Below are 8,450 nucleotides of genomic sequence, written 5' to 3' on the forward strand. Positions count from 1 at the left end.
AACTGGCCTTCTTCCCTTCTGGGGCCTTTCCCAGGCCCAGCCTTCTACCTCGAAGCCCCCTCTGCCCAGCTCTTCTTCCCTGGGAACCTGCTAACCCCTACACCTGCTCCACTCCTGCCATAAGCCCTTTGTGCACCCTTGTTTGTTCTTGGATTTGTTGTTGTTTTGGTTATTTTGAAACAAGGTTTCTCTTTGTGTAACCTTGGCTGTCCTGGAACTCAGGGACCCACCTGCCTCTGCCTCCCTGAGTGCTGGGATTACAGGTGTGCCCCGCCACTGTCCCCCTGAGTGAGTGGTTCTATTAAGCACATACCAAAGGCCAAAGGTGTTAGTTAAATGTGTCATTTTGTAGAGGCAGGAATAGCAGTGCCCAGGGTTGACACTCACAAGCTTGCAGGGCAGCACCTCATTCAGCTGTGCCTTAGGCTCAGGGTGGGGGGGGGCGGCAGGGAAGGAATAAGGGCTGTTCCCCTTCCCAGAGTTGCTAGGAAAGCCAGGGAGGAGGCTCACTCCAGCTGGGCAAGTGAGTTCTTGCTCACCAGAACATGGCAATATTTAACTGGCTGGCTAGTGTGTTCTTCTGCCCTCTGGTGGTCAGTATCAGAATAGCAAGTGCCGGGACTTCACGTTCTCGCTGCTATGCTAAGAGTGCCCACCAGAGGCAGCAGTGTCTTCAACACGCTCCTACTGGATAGATCAGAATCCAACCTTACCTTCCTGTGACTTTGAGACTGTCTCAGGTAGCACAGGATAACCTCCAACTGTCTACATAGCTGAGACTGCCTTTGAACTTGTAAGTCTCCTTTCTCCATCTTCTGAATGTTGATATAATAATTGTTTACCAGATTATTGAGCTCTGATCAAGTTTGAAACGTGTGTGTGTGTGTGTGTGTGTGTGTGTGTGTGTGTGTGTGTATCTTGAGCTTTTCAATTTTTATGTTTGTTTTGTTTTGTTTTGGAGGCAGGGTCTCTCTCTGTTAGCCTTGGCTGTCCTGGACTTGCTTTGTAGATCAGGCTGGCCTCGAGCTCACAGTGATCCACCTGCCTCTGCCTCTTGAGTGCTGGGATTAAAGGCATGTGCCACCACACCCAGCCAAGCTTTTAACATTTTCAATGGGTCCCATGTATCCCAGGCTGGCCTCAAATTTAATATAGCACCAAGAATGACCTGTAGCTCCTGATCGTCTTGTCTTTCCTCCCAGAGGACTGTGATTACAAGTGTGCTGCCCTTATTGCATTCACAGTTGGCTTTCTTTTTTTCTTCTTAAAAAAAATATTTTTAGAAGATTTATTGACTATTATGTACACTATACACTGCTCTGCCTGCATGTACACCCACAGGCCAGAAGAGGGCATCAGATCACATTATGGATGGTTGTGATCCATCATGTGGTTGCTGGGAATGGAACTCAGGACCTCTGGAGGAGCAGTCAGTGCCCTTAACCTCCGAGCCATTTAACCAGCCCTCATTTTTCTTTCTTTCTTTCTTTTATTTATTCATTTTTATTTTTGATTTTGAGACAGAGTATAGTGTACATAATAGTCAATAAATCTTTTTTTAAAAAATTCTTAAAAGAAAAAAAGAAAGCCAACTGTGAGGGTATTGAGGGCAGCACACTTGTAACCACAGTCCTCTGGGAGGAAAGACAAGACCATCAGGAGCTACAGGTCATTCTTGGTGCCTCTGTTTGTTCTTGGATTTATTGTTGTTTTGATTTTTTTTTTGTTTTTTTTTTAAGAAACAGGGTTTCTCTTTGTGTAACCTTGGCTGTCCTGGAACTTGCTCTGTAGACCAGGCTGTCCTTGAACTCAGGGACCCACCTGCCTTTGCCTCCCTGAGTGCTGGGATTACAGGTGTGCCCCGCCACTGCCTGCCTGAGTAAGTGGTTCTATTAAGCATATACCAAAAGCCAAAGGTGTTAGTTAGTTAGATGTGTAACTTTGCAGAGGCAGAAACAGAGGTGCCCAGGGTTGACACCCACAGATTTGCAGGGCTGCAGCACCTCATTCAGCTGTGCCTTAGGCTCGGGGTGTGAGGGGAGGCAGGGAAGGAATAAGGGATGTGCCCCTTCCCAGACCTGCTAGGAAAGCCAGGGAGGAGGCTCACTCCAGCTGGGTAAGTGAGTTCTTCCTCACCAGAACATGGGAATGATTAACTGGCTCGCTAGTGTGTTCTTCTGCCCTCTGGTGGTCAGTATCAGAATAGCAAGTGCCAGGACTTGACGTTCTCGCTGCTTTGCTAAGAGTGTCCACCAGAGGGCAGCAGTGTCTTCAACACGCTCCTGCTGGGTAGGTCAGAGCCTAACCCTACCTTCTGTGACTTTGAGACTGTCTCAGGTAGCCCAGGATAGCCTCCAACTGTCTACATAACTGAGACTGACTTTGAACTTCTGAGTCTCCTTTCTCCATCTCCTGAATGTTGATATAATATTTGTTTACCAGAATATTGAACTCTGATCAAGTTTGAAACGTGTGTGTGTGTGTGTGTGTGTGTGTGTGTGTGTGTCTGTGACACCACCTGAGATGAGAGATCTCAGTTAAGAAGTCTCCATGGTTGTACACACCCTTAATTCCAGCACTCTAGATGCAAAGGCAGGCAAATCGCTGTGAGTTTGAGGCCAGCCTAGTCTACATAGTGAGTCCAGGACAGTCAAGGATACACAGAGAAACCCCATCTTGAAAAACAAAAAAAGAAAAAGAAAAAAAAAAGATGCAAACCTGTAGGCCTTCCTCCTCCTCCTCCTCCTCTTCTTCTTCTTCTTCTTCCCCCTCCTTTTCCTCCTCCTTCCCCTCCCTCCTCCTTCTTTTTCTTCTTTTTTTTTTTCTGCTGCCCTCTGGTGGTCAGTATCAGAATAGTAAGTGCCAGGACTTCACGTTCTCGCTGCTATGCTAAAAGTGCCCACCAGAGGGCAGCAGTGTCTTCAACACGCTCCTGCTGGGTAGGTCAGAGTCTAACCCTACCTTCCTGTGACTTTGAGACTGTCTCAGGTAGCCCAGGATAGCCTCCAACTGTCTACATAGCTGAGACTGACTTTGAACTTCTGAGTCTCCTTTCTCCATCTCCTGAATGTTGATATTTTTGGTTTTTCTAGACAGGGTTTCTCTGTGTAGCCCAGGCTGTCCTGGACTCACTTTGTAGACCAGGCTGGCCCCGAACTCACAGCAATCCTGCCTCCCAGGTGTTGGAATTAAAGCAGGTTCCTACCCTGCTTGAGTTCCTGCCCTGACTTCCTCCAATGATGAATAGTGATGCAGAAATAGAAGCCGAATAAACTTTATTCTCCTCAGTTTGCTTTTGGTTATGGTTTTTCATCAAAGCAATAATAACCCTGACTAAGACGATTTGACAACACGCATGTGGAGGGCAAAGAAAATTCTTGTGGGGCCTGTTTTCTCCTCCACCTTTATGTGGGTCCCAAGGATAGAGCTCAGTTCACTGGGCTTGTGTGGCCTTTGGCTTTGACTGACTGACTGTTTTTGTTTTATTTTGAGTCAGGGTCTTCTCTTGTAGATCTGCCTTTCCCGGAACTCACTGTGTAGACCAGGCTGACCTCTGAACACAAGTAAAAAGCTACGTGTTCCCAACCTGAGGCCCTAGAGCTGTGGCAGGCAGGCGCAGGGTAACTGCGTATCTAGCTGAGGACAGCAAGTTCCAGGTTCGGTGAGGGATCCCATCTTAGCCAGATGTGGAGGTGTACCCCTGCAACCCCAGCCCTTGGGGGGCATGGTGGGGGAGAAGCAAGTGGGTCTTGTGCTTCCAAGGCTGTGCTGCCACCAGTAGTGCAAACTGGCCCAGGCAGGATTAGTTCCTGGGGGGAAAAGGGCTAGGAAAGGGGTGGCCACTGGAGTAGAATGACCCCTTGCAACAGATGGCTTCTTGGAGCATGTGACTCTGGACAGGGCACCCCGAGGACGGGAGTGGTATGTGCGAAAGCGTAGTGTGTCGATGATTTGAACCTTAACAACCTAGTGCTCCACCTGCCTCGAGCTGGCCGGCCACACCCATTCCAAGGGCACTGCTTTGTGCCGGTGGCCACCAATGCACAAGTGTGGCCCCACTGAGGCCTGGGGCAGTGAGAGTAACCCCCCACCTGCCTGTCCCATGGGTGAGGTTTCTCATCCCTTTTCTCAGGAAGCCTGCAGCTCAGGCGACCGGCGTTGTGCACAGTTGTGATTTCGAAAGAGGATGAGCATTGCTCAAGGCCACAGGGCCGGAGTCTTGTGCAATGGTGGGGAGGGGGTGCGTGGAGGAGAGGGGTGGTGGCTCAGCAAACGTTGGAGTTGCTTCCTTAAGCACCCTGAGCTGCTCACCCCAGCTAAACCGCCAAAAATGCCATGTGTGGGGAAAAAAAGTTGGGCTGTGGCTTTAGCTGGTGCGCGACAAGGATCCAGGAAGCAGAAGTTGGTCAGTTGCTTAATTGATTGATAGAGTTTTGAGCTAGAGTTCCAAGGAGCTGAGGCTAGCCACAAGCTCTCTAGGTAGCCGGAGCTGGCTTTGAACTCCTGATCCTCCTGCCTTTACAATCCAAGTGCGCTGGTTTTAGGACACCAGGAGGCTTTATTCAGGGCTGGGGGCTGAACACAGCACCTTGTACACTCTAGGCAAGCACTCTACAAATGGAGATACATTCCCCACCCTATTTATTACTTTTTAAATGTATTTATTTAAATACACACACATACATATATAGGTACATACATACACCTATATATGTATATAAATATGTATGTATTTTATAATGTATATATGTGTGTGTGTGTGTGTGTGTGTGTGTGCGTGTGTTTCATGACAGATTTTTTTTCTCTTTAACAACCCTGATTGTCCCTGGAACTTAGTCTATAGAACAGGCTGGCCCTGAACTCACAGAGGTCCACCTGCCTATGTCTCCCAAGTGCTGGGATTAAAGATGTAGGAACTTACTCTATAGAACAGGCTGATCTGCCGGGCGTGGTGGTGCACACCTTTAATCCCAGCACTCGGGAGGCAGAGGCAGGCAGATCACTGTGAGTTCGAGGCCAGCCTGGTCTACAAAGTGAGTCCAGGACACCCAAGGCTACACAGAGAAATCCTGAGTTGAAAAACCAAAAAAAAAAAAAAATTTAAAAATTAAAAACCTAAAAACAGAAACAATAACCAAGCCAGGCATTGGTTGATCACACCTCTAATCCTAGCAATGGGGAGTGAGAGGCAAGTGGATCTGAGTTCAAGACCAGCCTGGTCTACAAAGTGAGTATAGGACAGTCAGGGCTACACAGAGAAACCCTGTCTAAAAACAAAAACAAAAACAAAAAACCAATAACACAACAGTAGCAACAAACAACAACCAAAAGTGGAGCCTTAAGCAGGACGAGGCGGATGTCTGTGAATGGCTGGTCCCGGGATTAACCGAGGGCCTTGGGCACGTGCTTTCCCTCCGTGCTGCAGCCTTACCCTCACTATGTAGCTCTGGCTTGCCTCCTGAAACTCACTATCTAGACCAGGCTGGCCTCAAACTCACAGAAATCCACCTGCCTCTGATTCCCAGGCACTGGTATTAACGGCATGTGCCACCACACCGGTTAAAAATTTTTACATCCATTTATATGTGTTTATGCACATGGGCATGTGTCACATCAAACTCATGGAGACCAGGGAACAGTTTATGGGAGCTGGCTTCTCCCATTGTACCGTGTGGATCCTGCGGAAGTGAACTAAGGTTGAAAGGCAGTAAGCGGCTTTCTCTACTGAGCCATTTCCCTGGCTTTTTTTCGATTCTTGTGGTACCTCTCTCAGCATCAGACATGTGGGTCATCTCCGTGTTCTCTGTTCTCACTTCATGCCACAATCAACATTCCTAATGGTCCATGGCCTTAACCACTTGGTGCCTCATTCTTCACGGCGAGCATTTTTTAAATTATATTTCTTTTTTTACATATACATTTATATTATCACACATAAATAAAATAAACTACCTATAGCAGGAAGAAACCACGAAACAATCAGGAGTTATTTAAATGTTACATTCATAGTGATTTCACGATTTGTGTTTGGCAAACTTGAAGAAAACATCTTTCCTATCTTGGTGAGTCTAAAATTCTGAATGAAAATCAATATCTATCATATCTCATCTCTATTAACTTAAAACATCTATCTAGACTTAGGAACATCTTAACCCCTAAGCTTAATTGTAAAACTGAACTATCTGGTCTTGAACCCCATTGGAGACTTGAGAAGGAATAAAATTAATTGCCTGAGTATACAGGGAGTGCAGGTCAGAAGCTTCTAGAATGAAAACAATGACAGAGACACTTTACTGCCTGAACAGTCACCCAAAACTCTCTATAATGTTGGAGCCTCATCTTCAGCCTTCTGGCCCAATATATCCAACAGATATTTTTGTGAGGCAGGAACCACTGAAGACCTGCTTACCCTCCGTCCAAGCTTGCCCATTTTTAGACAGAATTCTGACTGTGGCAGAAATGAGGACATTTTACCTAGTGGCTTGTTTGCCACATTTGAAGCCATCTCCATAAAGAGGTTCTTTGATGCTCATCATCCTCTTTGAGGTAGGCTGGGTGTTGCCAGGAGTTAACCTGTCTTGTTGTCAAAGAATCTTTAAAATAATAATTTTTTAAAAAGTCTTTAAATGTCATATTCTGTAGGTCTCTGGGGCTTTTGAAGACCTTATCTTCATGACAAGCATTTTTATACAGAGGCTTTCTTGGCCTTGGGTCTGCTCCCCACCATGGAAAGGCTGGAGTAAAGGCAAGTAACTCAGCTAGAAATTTGTCTTTCTTTCTTTTTTTTTTTGTTTTTTTTTTGTTTGTTTGTTTGTTTGGTGTATGGTAAGAAGAATTTGGATCCAATTCCAACCCAAGATAAACCTTATCACTCCCTCAGTGGCCCTGGGCTTGGTTGAAGCCCCAGGAAAACAAACTGGTCTTGCTAGAACAAGCAGGGGGCAATTACCTCGAAGGCAAGGTGGTTCCTGCCCAGGCAGGGTGATACAGAAGGGCCTCACCCTTACAGAAGGCAACTTTTCAAGAGATACCAGGAATCTCAGCAGGTTGCTTCTTGCTTTTTATGGTTCTAGCCAAAAGCCGGGCGTGGTGATGCATGCCTTTAATCCCAGCACTTGGGAAGCAGCATCCCTGTGAGTTCAAAGCCAGCCTGGTCTACAAAGCGAATCTAGGACAGCCAAGACTACACAGAAAACCTCTGTCTTGAGGGGGGGAAAAAAGGTTCAACAAGCATGCCAACCTAGACAAAATTAATTTTCCTTCATAAAATGGCTGGATCCATTTTTAAAATTAAAAATGTGGGCTGGGGCATGGCTTAGTGGTTGAGACCACTTTCTTTTCTTGCAGAAGATACATGTTCAGCTCCAAACACCACGGCACCACATGGCAGCTCACAACCATCTGTAACTCCAGTTCCAGAAAGTTCCAGAAAATCATACATCATATTCTGGCCTCTGTGGGTACCAGGCATGCACATAGCACACGTGTATACAGGCCAAACATTCATATGTATAAAATAAATTTGAATTTTTAATTTAAATTATTATTATTATTTTTGCCTGTGTGTGACTGGTCTTCATGTATACTATGTGCATGCCTGATGCCCACAAAGACCAGAGAAGGACATCAGATCTCCTGGAACTGAGTTACAGACAGTTGTGACCCAACCTGTGGGTGCTGAAACTTGAACCTGGGTCCTTTGGAAGAGCAGCTGGTGCTCTTAGCTGCAGCTGATGTTCTTGGGCACTGAGCCATCTCTCCTGTGGCAAAGAAAAAAAAATATTTTTTTGCTTGTTCAAGACAGGTTTCTCTTGTAGTCCTGGCTGTCCTGGCCTCATTTTGTAGACCAGGCTAGCCTCAAACTCATAGCAATCCGCCTGCCTTTGCCTCCCAAGTGCTGGCATTAAAGGCATGTGCCACCATGCCTGGTATAATAAAAAATCCTTTTAAAGCTTCAAATGCGTGTGTCACTGAGAACCCCTGTGACTTATGAGTGTTGTCTGGACCAAATGTGTGTTTTCCTCACCTGTTCTCTGAAAGGCCAGGCTTCTCACTGCCTTCTGGTTTTTTTCACTGGGGTGTAGGCTCCAGAATGGGGGTGGGGGTGGGGGGCGGGGGGGAGGGTGGGTCGGGGGGAGGGGCCTTTCCTGTGTGCAGCAAGAGGACACAGGTGGCGGGAACACGAGACATGTGAAGTTCTCTATGCATTCCCAGGTAGAGCCTTCACCTAGGCACCACAATCCTAGGCCTGGGACGAGGCCACCGAGTTCACTGCTTTGAGAGAGAGAGAGAGAGAGAGAGAGAGAGAGAGAGAGAGAGAGAGAGAGGAAGATGATGGCTTGAACTAGGGTGGAGGTCATGTAGTGGGGACAGGAATGTCTGCCTTGTCCCTGCATTCTGCAGCCTGGTACACTTTGTGAGAAAGAGGACTGACCCTAGGCAGGTGCTAA

Source organism: Acomys russatus, chromosome 11, assembly GCF_903995435.1.
Source record: "Acomys russatus chromosome 11, mAcoRus1.1, whole genome shotgun sequence".
NCBI lineage: Eukaryota > Metazoa > Chordata > Mammalia > Rodentia > Muridae > Acomys > Acomys russatus.